Here is a 12,516-nt window from a genome sequence, read left to right as displayed (position 1 = left end):
GGAACTCTTTTGCACATAGAAGACAGTTTAAGGCTGTTAAAGTGAGAAGAAAAGGGAGCCAGGGATTGGACACTGGGATATGCTCCTCTTTAGGATTCTAGGGAGAAGATTGCTTGTACCTCATGGATAACCAGCACAGCACAAGTCATGGCAGGGAAAGGAGAAGTGTTTCCTGAAGGAGGGGGTTGTTAGTGTCAGATGTTGCCAAGATGGTGCTCTTGATGATTCGAGAAAGTGAGGTCCTTGGTCTTGGAGACAAGGGCATTGATAACCTTTCAAAGAGCAAGAGAGATAATGACCCAGAAGTTGGTGGTAAAATGGAAAGCGATATACAAATGGCCAACCAAAAACACTAGACCTAACTTATAAGGAAAGACATATAAATTGTAATAGCAATAAGAAACCATATTTTACTGGTGAGATTGGTGACTATAAACTGAACATCAAGTGCTGGTGAAGGAGTGGTGATGGAAGCATAAAGGGTCAAAATCTCTGAAACTTTCGTATTGGGAAATATGACAGTAGTTGTCAAGATTAGACATTTATAAACCCTTTGATTGGGCAATTTCATTTCTAAAAATTTATTTTATGGATTATATTCTTACCTACCGAAGTGTATGTATAAGGTTGTTTGTTGCATCATTATGTGTAACAACAAAAAATCATAAATGACCTAAATATACAAAGATGGGGGATTTCCCCAGTTAAGTGATGGCCTATTCATTTTGTAGAATGCTATGCAGTACTTACAAAAGAATGTATTGATCTTAAAAGAGTTCCAAGGTAGGGAATTGAGAAAAGCAAGATATCCACACATACTACAGAATTGTATGAATGTGTGTGTTAAAAAAATGTACGTGTGTGTATATATATATATATATATATATATATATATATATATATATATACACACACACACACACACACACACACACACACACACACGTGTGCATGGTTATATCTGTATAGAATTATTCATAAGAAGTCTAACAGTGGTAACTGAGGAGGAGGACTAATGAATCTGTTACATGAAGATGGAAGGCTTTTCTTTTTCTCTTTTTACTGTTTGAATTTTTACTTTCCTCAGGCATAGTTTTATAATTAATAATTACAAACTTTTTTATGTTATTTTTTTAAAAGAAGGAATGTGACATGTTTTTCTTTTGTAAACTTTTATTTATTCTAAGTGTGTTTTTTCAGGACCCATCAGCTCCAAGTCAAGTAGTTGTTTCAATCTAGTTGTGGCGGGTGCAGCTCACAGTGGCCCATGTGGGGATTGAACTAGCAACCGTGTTAAGAGCACTGCACTCTAACCAACTGAGCTAACTGGCCTCCCCCTGTTTATGTAATTTTTAAAAGTTACCTAAAAAGTCACTGGCACCGGAGAAAGAATTTTTAGCTGGTTGTTTAGGAGGATTGAAGGAAGTTGTTAAAAATGTTTTTTCCCCAGTTTTATTGAAGTGTAATTGACATATAGTACTGTGTAAATTTAAGGTGTACAGCATAATGACTTGACTTACATATTATTGTGAAATGATTACTACAATAATTTTAGTTTGCATCCATTATCTCATATAATACCAAAAAAAAAAAAAGAAGAAAATGTTTTTTTCCATGTGATGAGAACTCTTAGGACTTACTCTCTTATCAACTTTAGTTACACCATGCAGCAATGTTAACTATAGTTATTATGTTGAACAATTATAGCCCCAGTTCTTAATTGTCTTAACTGGAAGTTTGTACCTTTTGACCACCTTCATTGAATTTTTCTACCCTCTGCCTCTGGTAGCCATAAATGTGATCTCTTTGTGAGTTCTTTGTTGTTGTTGTTGTTTGTTTGCTTCGTTTGCTTTTTTTTTTAGATTCCACACGTAAGTGAGATCATATAGTATTTGTCTTTTTTGTCTGACTCATTTCACTTAGCATATGTGCTCAAAGTCCATCCATATTGTTGCAAATGGCAGGATTTTCTTTTTTTATACCTGATTATTTCATTTTGTGTGTATGTGTGTGTATCAATCACAACTTCTTGAACCATTCATCTGTCAATGGACAGGATTTTTTTTTATACCTGAATATTTCAGTGTGTGTGTGTGTGTGTGTGTGTGGTATATGTGTGTATCAGTCACAACTTCTTTAACCATTCATCTGTCAATGGACAGTTAGGTTGTTTCCATGTCTTGGCTATTATAAATGATTGCTGTGAATATAAGGGTGCATATATAAAATTGTTTGGTTTTTTAATGTTAGGTTTTAGAGTAGAGGAGCTTCAGGCAAAGGGGAAACAACCAACAGTAAGGAAACACCTGGAATGATTGGAAAGTGAGTACAGCTGTAGCTGCCAGACTCTCAAAGAATGGGGGCAAGGTGGTAAGATACTGAGATTCTGAGCTGGGAGACTTCCTGTTACCAGTCCTCCTTGCAGGGAACACCCGATGCTTGATTCAGGTCAAGATGTGATTGATGGATTTGTTTTTACTATCTTGTGGCTTTTCATTATGTGGCAGAGTAGTAGTTTTAATTCTGAAAGAGCCATTATGTTGCATCACGCAATAGCAAATTGTTGATAATTTGCTCTGTGCCAATGGTACAGAAATCTAGTTTAATATTTGCAACAGGTTTAGCAGGTGAAGGCTTTTATTGTCATGCCATTTTAAAGATTGGGAAACTAATTGCCTAACGTCAGTTTCTTAGGACATTCACAGCCATGCTTTTTTTTTTTTTTTTTAAAGATTTTATTGGGGAAGAGGAATAGGACTTTATTGGGGAACAGTGTGTACTTCCAGGACTTTTTTCCAAGTCAAGTTGTTGTCCTTTCAGTCTTAGTTGTGGAGGGCGCAACTCAGCTCCAGGTCCAGTTGCTGTTGCTAGTTGCAGGGTCACAGCCCACCATCCCCTGCAGGAGTGGAACCGGCAACTTTGTGGTTGAGAGGACGTGCTCCAACCAACTGAGCCATCCGGGAGCTCAGCGACAGCTCAGCTCAAGGTGCCATGTTCAATCGTAGTTGCAGGGGGTGCTGCCCACCATTCCTTGCGGGACTCGATGAATTGAACTGGCAGCCTTGTGGTTGAGAAACCACTGGCCCATGTGGGAATCGAACCGGCAGCCTTCAGAGTTAGGAGCATGGAGCTCTAACTGCCTGAGCCACCGGGCCGGCCCACAGCTATGCTTTTTAAAATGAGTAAAATGTCAGCAGAAACGTAACTACTGTCGTGCGGGGGACCCTGCTCGCTGCGCCATTTGTGCTAAATGGGGTACAAACGCCCGCCAATATCCTAGCAGACCCAAATATGTCTGCAGTTGAGAGACCTTGGTCGGCCGGGGAAAGGCTTGTATCTTATCAATGATTGCCTCAGGTATAACCTTTGTCTTACCCGACCACACAACACCCAAAATCTTGACGGATAAGCCAGAGCCTTGGACCTTTTCCTCATTCACGGCCCAGCCGTTTGACTTCAGGTGGCGGAGAAGAGAGGGAGCTGCTTGCTCTAAATCCGAAAGAGAATCTGAGGTTAACAGAATGTCATCTACATAATGAAACAAGGTCACAGAGGATGGGCGATCCCACCGTGCCAAATCCTGGGCCACGAACCCATGGCAGATAGTGGGGATGTGCAAGTATCTTTGCGGAAGGACTTGAAAAGTCCACTGCCTCCCATCCCAAGTAAAAGCAAACTGCTCTTGACACTCGGGTGCAATGTCAATGGAGAAAAAAGCATTGGCCAAGTCCACTACATAGTGATATGTCCCCAGGCGGACAGTCAGACGATCCATTAAATCATGAATTGAAGGCACTGCAGCGTGCAAGGGTGGCGTCACCTTATTTAACTCCCTACAGTCCACAGTCATTCGCCAGGTCCCATCTGGCTTCTTGATAGGCCATACTGGGGAGTTAAAGGGACTGTGCGTTGCCTCACAATATGTGCCTTCTCCGATTCCAATATTGTACGACCAATCTCCTCCTGTCCTCCTGGCAGGCGGTACTGTCGCACTGTAACCACGCGCCAGGGCTGTGGCAACACTTGAGGAGGGTGGTGAGCATGCCCGCGTGTCACCCCTTTCACCACCCGGATCCGGAGACGGAACTCTCCTACCGACGTCTGTAAGCTGAGGCCATGTAGCACGTCCACCCCTAGAATATACTCTGGAACGGGGGAGACATAAACCTTGTAGGTACGAGGAGGAAGCCTTCCTATACCTAGTGGTAAGGAAACGGCTTTCACAGTCACAGTTTTTCCCCTGTAGCCATCAATGCAGATTGCTGGTCCAGGGAATAGTTCTGGGTCCCCATAAACGAGACTGCAGTCGGCGCCAGTGTCAACTAGAGCCAAAACCCTCTGTACATTCGAAGGGGACCAATGTATGGACAGTTCCACGTTGGGCCTCCGGTCCCTGCTCGTCCCCTCTGACTGGATACCTTGGCCCCACCCCTAATCAAGCTGAAAGGAGTCAGCCTCAAGCGGCTGCATGAAGTCCTGGAGGGACACGGGTCGCCCTTTCCCAGACTCCTCCTTTATGCTTCTCCGGAATTGTTGTTCCGGACGCAACTGTTTCCAAAGTTCCAGCAGGAGTGCATTGGGTTGTCAGTCTATTTTCTTCCTATCAACCCCTGCTGCCACGAGATCACGCCACATCTGTGCGCATGTTACTCTCTGAGGCCCGCGATCTCGCCCCTTTACCTTTGGTTTGGGCTTCTAGGTCTCAACTGCGCGGACCTCCTGTCTTAACTTCCTTTGCCTCCGGCTTTCTACATTCCCTAGGGTGGCCATGGCAGTTGTAATTTCATGGATCCGTCACCCTACATACGTTGTAAGAATAGCAATCAAGGATCCAAAAGCACTCGCAGGTGCAGTATCTAAAACCAGATCTCTCATGCTGGCAGTAAAAAGCTCGTCATCTGGGCCCTGCATGTTGAGGTTAAAAATAGCATGTCTCATACCCATTTCACGGATTATTTGCGTAAGTTCTATATATGACTGCCATTGACTCACAGTGTCTGGCAGCTCGCCAGCCTGTCCCCATACTGTGCATACCGCAGCAGTGAGCCACTGCATTAGAGAATGGTTGCCCTGGTTGTTGGCCAACTTATGGCAGTTTTGTAACCTTTGTCGCAGGGACGGATGCACTGTCACGAAGGCTAGCTTTTCCATCTCGCCTGGGGAGCAGAGAATGTTGTCTGCTCCCTCATTCCATAAACGTAATAGCCAAGCCAAGACCGGCTCTCCAGGGCACTGTCTGTACTGCCTCCCCAGCTCCTGCAACTCAGTGGGAGTGTATGGGGTGTAGGTTGTGAACTCAGTCACAGCTGGGTTGCTGGCAGCAACGCCCCCGGGGCCCAAAGGTTGCTCATGTTTTACCCTTTGCTTCAAGATTGGCCAGGCTTGTGGGTTGGGAGCTACATTGTCTCCACTCGCTTCCTCCGCCTCTGCCTCCAAGTCTCCACCTTGGGGCCCCTGTTCTAACAGGTGGACCCGGGCTTCCAGCGCTTCCAACCGGGACACCTGGTTTGGCACCTGGGCCATTTCATTAAGCCCATTTTCCGTGTTGAAACTCAAGGCCTTGAGGAACATCCAGCCCACGCGGCCGGCTGTAGCCTTCTCCTCCTCCGGCAACCGCTCAGCCAGAGCCTGTAGGGCCCTCTCCACACTGGCCGGAGAGCCGTCCATGTCCTCCCACCCCTCCTTGGGGGTGCAACTCCTGAGAACAGTGGCCACCGAACACCATATACTGTGTGGGGGCCACACGTCCTCCTGCCCAGAGTCAGACTCCATTCCTACCTGGTCGGAATCTTGCTCGCCGTGCCAGGTGTCTGAGTGGGTGGAGGCCTCGGTATAAGATGTCCACAACTCTCGGAGCTTAAGGCTGCAGCAGATCACCAAAATGAAGGCAACGCCGTCCATGGCCAAGAGGGTGATGTTCCAGCTGGAGGCTTGAGTCTCCCAGGCAGACCGTGCCTCCCGTTTTGATGTCGCTCCTCATGGGCATCCGAAGCTGGGCTCTCACACGCACAAACCGCTCCCCATGCTTCGGTAGGTGTTGGCCGGCCCCGTACTCTGCTTACGAAGCTGCGATTTTATACGTGTAAACTGCTCCAGTATATTCCGGAGAGTTTCAGCCGACACCATACCCTGCTCGCTGCGCCATTTGTCGTGCGGGGGACCCTGCTCGCTGCGCCAGTTGTTGTGCGGGAGACCCTGCTTGCTGCGCCATTTTTCAGGAGGGGTGGCCTGCGGGGTCTCTGCTCCCGCTCCCCACATAAGAACGCAGGATATGGTGAGGCCAAAGAGGAACACCCACAGAGCCATCGGTAGGGGAGTCATACCACTACGGTCTCACTGGAGGCTGGGTTCACTGGACGTGCGACCTGCTGTCCGTTTTTCTGCGAACCGACTGACGACTCTCCTCCACTCTCCTCGGCTCTCCTCGGCTCTCCTCGGCTCTCCTTGGCAATCCTCGGCTCTCCTCGGCAGCCGCAGAAGTTATACTAGTGGCTAATTGGCTAACTGGCTACAGCTGACGGCCATCCACTACCCGAGCCAGCACCCCTCCACGTGAGGCCGAGAGCCTGTAAACTACTTTCTGGGGCTCTGTCCCCACAACTACTCATAACTTTTATGGGCAGAAGTTTAACATTTATGTATTGTCTGTATACCTTTTTGTTTGTGATTTGTTCCATTGTTCTTATGCTTAGTTTTTCTAATGGTTTCATTTTTTACAGTTTTATGGTAGAATTATTTTTTCCCCTTCTGAAGGACACCAAAGTAATAATTTGGTAACTAGTCCATTTCCTGTTCGTTTCAGTTGCTCATTTTTTTCATAGACACACTAAGTGATTCTTTAGGGCCACCTATCCTGTCCCACTGATATGCTAATGTTCACAGGATCAGGATCTGAGGGCAGCCTGCCTGGGTTCCAGTTTTGGCTATCGTTTACATGGTGGGGTAAATTTGAGCCAGTGACTTAATTGTTCTAAGCCTCAGTTTTTGCATCTGTAGAATGGTGATAATAGTTGTACATACCTTATAAGTTGTGAGATAAAGTGTTTTTTTCAAATATTTTTTATTGTGACTTACAATAACAAAAAGTTTAAATTGAAACTGTGGATAATGTAAAAAGATTCATGGGGTGTTTCATGAAATTTACTCATATTTTTTATTTTTCCCTATTCTGTTTCATTTTTAAAAAATGCTGTTTCTAGATCCACTAAATTGACTTCAAGATCCAATAAAGAGTTGTAATCAGCAGTGTGGAAAACACTGTTGTGAGGTTCAAATGAGATAATATGAGCAGATAAAATTCTCACCACACTGCCTGACATTTAGCAAGGACTCTGTAAAGATTGGTTCTTGTTATTACTGCTATTTCTACAATTTAATAAATAAACTTAAATTTAATTAACTTCATTCAATAACAAGTATTTTAAAATGTTTTACCAAAGGAAAAAATATTGGGTCAGCCTGGTGGCTCAGGTGGTTGGAACGCCGTTCTCCTAACGCTGAGGTCACCGAAGTAGCCGGTTCGATTCCCACATGGGCCAGTGAGCTGTGCCCTGTACAGCTAAGATTGTGAACAATGGCTCTCCCTGGAGCTGGGCTGCTGTGAGCAGCCGGAGGTCACTGTGAGCTGCTGTGTGTTGCTGCAGGCTGCTGTGTGCTGCCAGGAACGGCTGATGGCCAGTGTGAGCAGCCGGCAGCCAGTGAGATCTGCCGTGAGCTGCTGTGAGCGGCCGACCAACCACCGGCGACCAACTGCCTCAGCCAGGGGGATCGCAAGGCTCATAATACCTGCATGGGCCAGGGAGCTGTGTCTTACACAACTAGACTGAGAAACAACGGCTTCAACCATAGTGGGCGGGGAGGAGGCGCAAGAAGGGGAAAAATAATTTACCAAATGCTGGCAAAGGGCCAGGTGGTAGCTTTATAATGTGCTTTCTTATCTGATAACCAAGTTCATCCCATTCCTTCCATTTTCTGATTGTTCTTAGCCTCTCTTCCTGATTAGTCTCTCAGGTGGAATTTAGTGTCGTATCTATCAAGTTAAAAAGAGAAGAAAAAAATGCCAGTGATATTTTGACTAGGATTGACATCCTTAGAGTGTACTGAAGTCTTCCCATTTTAAGAGCAAGGTAGTGTCAGTGAATAGTTAGTTCATGGTTAGTCTCTTAGTTCTGTGACGATGACAGCAGAAGCCTCTTGTATTAAGAATGGGAGACAGCTGTTGAGATGCTGCCTGCACCTGGCACCATGCTCATTTCTTTACCTGGGCAACTTCATTTCCTCCTACCACTAACTCACTGAGGACTTTTTATCCCCACTTTACAGAGAGAATCTGAGACCCCTGCAGGGCTGAGATGGCTCTACTTCCCTCTAGAGCCCTTTGTATGGTGACTTGTTGCCTCGAGCTCACTGATGATAGAAGCCCTTGGCCTCACGGGACTGCTGGTCTAATGGCAGAAAAGGAGCAAACACACAACACACAAAAATAACATTAGAATCTGTGCAGTTGAGAAGTAGCCTGGGTGGGAGAAGGAGGGGAGATCTCCAGGGCTTCCACTGGCCTCTTAGAAAAGAGGATAGAGTTTGAATCGAGCTCTGAAGGTGTATTATTAGCGACGATTTAGAGAGTGTGGCAAGATGCTCTTTGGAAGGTGGCATAGTAACCCCATTCTACAGATGAAGACAAAGAATCATGAACTGAACTGACCTTCTGGTGGTCACACACCCAGGTCTCTGTGGAGCCTGGATTTGAATGCAAGTCTCTCTTACTCTAACTTCTAAAGTTCCTCCATATACAGAGGACTTGGATGAGAAGAGGGCAAGGAATGGCTGGAGGTAGGGATGAATACAGTTGCAGGGCTTTCAGGTTTATGGCAGCTTTTTGTAAGAATTAGTGGAGAGGTAGTAGGTGGGATGTTGTAAGGGCTTCTATTTGTTAAGCTTGGGACTTCAGGCCTTTGTACTCCAGTCCTGTGCTAGCCACTGTGGTAGCTGTTGGCTGCGTGCATCTATTTACATTAACATGAAATGAAGTACAAATTTAGTAACTCAGTTGCACTAGTCGCATTTCAAATGCTCAATAGCCACATATTTAACAATGCAGATATCGAACATGGCTATCATTGTGCAGAGTTCTTCTGGGCAGTAAGGCTGAACTAGGTTTGCATCTCAGCTCTACCACGTCCTGGCTACATGCCTTGGGACTTACCTGCTCGGTGCTTCAATTGCTTCATCTGAGAGATGGAGATCTCATCGGGCTGAGATGGTGACTGAATGAGGTAACACTTGCTAATGATGTCGGGCCCCAAAGTAAGGGCTTTATAAATGTTGGTTATTATTAGGCACTGGGAGCTCCTGATGGTTTTAAAACAGGGTTGCCATTTGCCAATTAGTGTTTTTAGAAGTTTTATTTAATAGCAGTGTAGGGAACAGCAGCAATGAACGTTTACTTACTGTTTGCCAAGTGCTGTGCTAAGTGCCTTTTATACACTAGTATTCCATGGACTTCCCTGCCATACTCTGTGGTGCAAAACCCCAAGTCCCAAGAGGCCAGTGGAGGAAGACTATAAAGAGAACTGAAATATGACCCGTGATGATGTGATTCTGGACTAGGTTGGAGTTGTAATAGGAAACGGCTTAGTCAAGAGGTGAAACACAAAACTAAACCCTGAAGAAGCTATCACTACACAGTATTTCCTGATTGTGAAAAGTATTTATGCTTATAAAAAAATGTGTGCTATGCAGAAAAGTGTATTAAAGAAATCAGCTCACAAATCTCTCATAATTCCATTATCCAGAGATAACTCCTTGTAAAGTTTTGGTGCATTTGAATAGTTTGTGTAGGAATATAATGTATACTTTTTTATGTACTGTGTTTTTGCATTTGCAAGAGACATTCTGAAGACGAACCAGCAAGACATAGGCAAAAAATCCAAGATGATTGAGTGGTTTAGGGCCGTATTAAATGGAAGAATGATGTTTCCCAAAGTCAGGATGTCAGGGATGAGCTGCTTGGGGTGGAGGGGCATGGTGGTAAGTTGAGATGGCTCAGGGTGCTGGTGGGGGATCCAGGAGGTAAGAATTCAGGTGAGTTACCAGCTCTGTGAATGCACATTTGGAGGTGAGTCACTTGAAGGTGATAGTGAATGTGGTGACTAAAGTAAGTTTGTTTCTGAGGAAGACCATAGTAAAAAAAGAAGGATGGGGGAGGGGGACAAAGGGGACAGAGGGACAGCAGACCTGTATAACCTGCGTTGAGACAGCTGTTCAGGGGGCTGGCTGAGTGACCTGGGCAAGTTGATTTTACTCTTTAAGGCTCAGTTTTTTGTTTGTTTTTGTTTTTTTTCTGTAGAACAGTGATTCTCAAAGCAGCGTCCAGGGATGACTGGCGATCATTGAGACTCTTTTAGGGGGTTTGCAGTCAAAACTGTTTCCACAGTAATGCCACAAAGATGTTTTTGCCTTTTTTACCCTCATCGCTCATGAGGGTTCAGTGGATTTTCCAGAAGCTACATGATGTACGATGATGTAGGGCTCTGTGTGCTGTGCAGTCTATGTTTTAAAAATGTCTCAGTTTTAATTTCTAATATGGTAACTATAAATAGATATATCTACATTGATAAAAGCTCTTTGGGCTCCTCAGTCATTTTTTAATGATGTGAAAAAGTCCTCAAGCTACATTTGGGAATGCTGCCGTGAAATAATGTTGCAGAAGTTGTGGAGAGGATTAGATGAGAGAGTATATAGAATGTTCAATGTACTTCCTTCCTGGTGGGTAATAACCTTTCAAGAAATCATAGCTGCTATTGTTTTTTATAATCCCTGTTGTTACTGATAGCTACACTTAAGGAGGCAGGAGTGGAGGCAGAGTGAGAGAAGGAGGGAGAAAAGCAGGAGAGTGGAAGGTCATGACTAACAACGGGGGTGGGGGTGGGGTGGGGGGGAGGCTTCCAGCCTCAGGAGGCTCACAGGTTGAGAACCCAATTGGTTCCTGTCTCTTGAAGCTGTTTTAGTTGAGGGCTGGGAGGTGGGGCTATGGGGACAGGAGACTGGGGCTGAGGGCAGGTAGGTAGTACCTGTTGACTGCCCTTCTGGTAATGGAGGGATTACAGGAAGAAGACAGCTGATCCCTGCTCACATGTGCAGAGTTTGGCTCTTGTAATAAAATCTTTTCAAACACCTTTACTGCTTGTGTGACACACAGGGCATCCCTCACCTGGCATCGCAAACCTGGGCTCAGCAATAGAGAAGTGTGTGTTTGGTCAGTTTTTGTTTTAAAGAAGAGGAAAAGAAAATGGGGAGCTGGAGGTTGGAGAAAGGCTACTGGGCCCAGGGAGGGAAGTATCAATGGTTAGAAGGAGAGAGGCAGGTTTTTTGGAACAGCTGTGGTGCTTCAGGTGCGATTTCTAGGAAGGGTTGTGCTGTTGCTGACTGGAGTTTGGAGCACATGGAGGTTTCTTCCATTTCTTTTAGGTGGACTTGACAAATGATGTGAAAAAAGTGACCGATGATATGTTTTTATGCAGAACTTAAAAAAATATCTTAATGTGGATAATGCACTTACACATGACGTAAGTACTGGTTGTTTAAAAAATGCTCTTTAGTGACTCAGAATATTTAGTCAACATAGGTTGGCATTAAACTTCTGCAACTTTATTTTATTCATGGAGACTGTGTGAGAGAGAGACGCTGCGAGTGTGTGTCTGTCTGTCTACCCATCAGAGAGATTATTTAGAAATGTCCAGTTGTGTGGTACATATAGCACTTTGGTTTACAGTTGATTTATTTTACACATCCTCATTTCACAATTACTTTTCTAAATTATTTTAGTAGCTTTTGCTATTTTTGTGAGTTCTGGAATTGGGATGCAATCTTGCTGAAGCTTGTTTTGTGAAAGAAAATGCTATAGTTACACCTCCAGCCTTGGGGAAATGTGATATAATGCCTTACAACCCCAGGCCCTTCCCCAACACTGAAAGCCTCTAGTTTATGTCAGTGCCTTGGACTGCCTTCTCTCCAGCCCCAGTTACAGAGACAGTCAAGAGAGAAATCCCTCGTGGGAAGGTGGTTATCGTTCCCTTAGCTTCAGCCCATCAATTTTCATCAAGCACAGCGGAGATAACCGCCAGCCAGGCCTGGGAGCTTTCCTGCACTCTCATGGGCTCTGGGCTGAGCAGTTGTGCCTGCTCTGTCCATTTTCACATACCTCGTTATTCCTCGCTGCTGTCCAGTGGACGGGAAATAGCTGTTTCTGTGGTTAACAATACATGCATAGACACTTTGAGCAAATTTCAATGGGATCTGTAGAATTTAAAGTAAATTGAGAAAGATAGGGCTTTCACTGTGATGGTGTTAATAAGTAACTTTTGTCACCAATTACTATTTGTAACCACTTATTTACTTACTAGAAACTGGTAAATCTTATGCCATCATTATCTAATTTAGTTCTTAATAATGCTATAGAGGCGACCATTGTTAGCTCCATTTTATAGATGAGAAAACTAGGCATTAAAGCAGGAA

At 44.7% G+C, this 12,516-nt stretch overlaps 1 protein-coding gene across 7 annotated transcripts in view; it reads left to right on the top strand.

Moving 5' to 3' along the window:
• KIF16B (kinesin family member 16B) overlaps positions 1 to 12,516 on the top strand; it is a 294,883-nt gene that overhangs the window by 2,282 nt on the left and 280,085 nt on the right. The window lies entirely within an intron of this gene.

The sequence above is a fragment of the Rhinolophus sinicus genome, chromosome 13, assembly GCF_057876585.1.
Source record: "Rhinolophus sinicus isolate RSI-liver-muscle chromosome 13, RSI-T2T, whole genome shotgun sequence".
In the NCBI taxonomy this organism is placed as follows: Eukaryota; Metazoa; Chordata; class Mammalia; order Chiroptera; family Rhinolophidae; genus Rhinolophus; species Rhinolophus sinicus.
The sequence above is the reverse complement of the archived record's forward strand: the minus strand, read 5'-3'. Positions and strand labels throughout refer to the sequence as shown.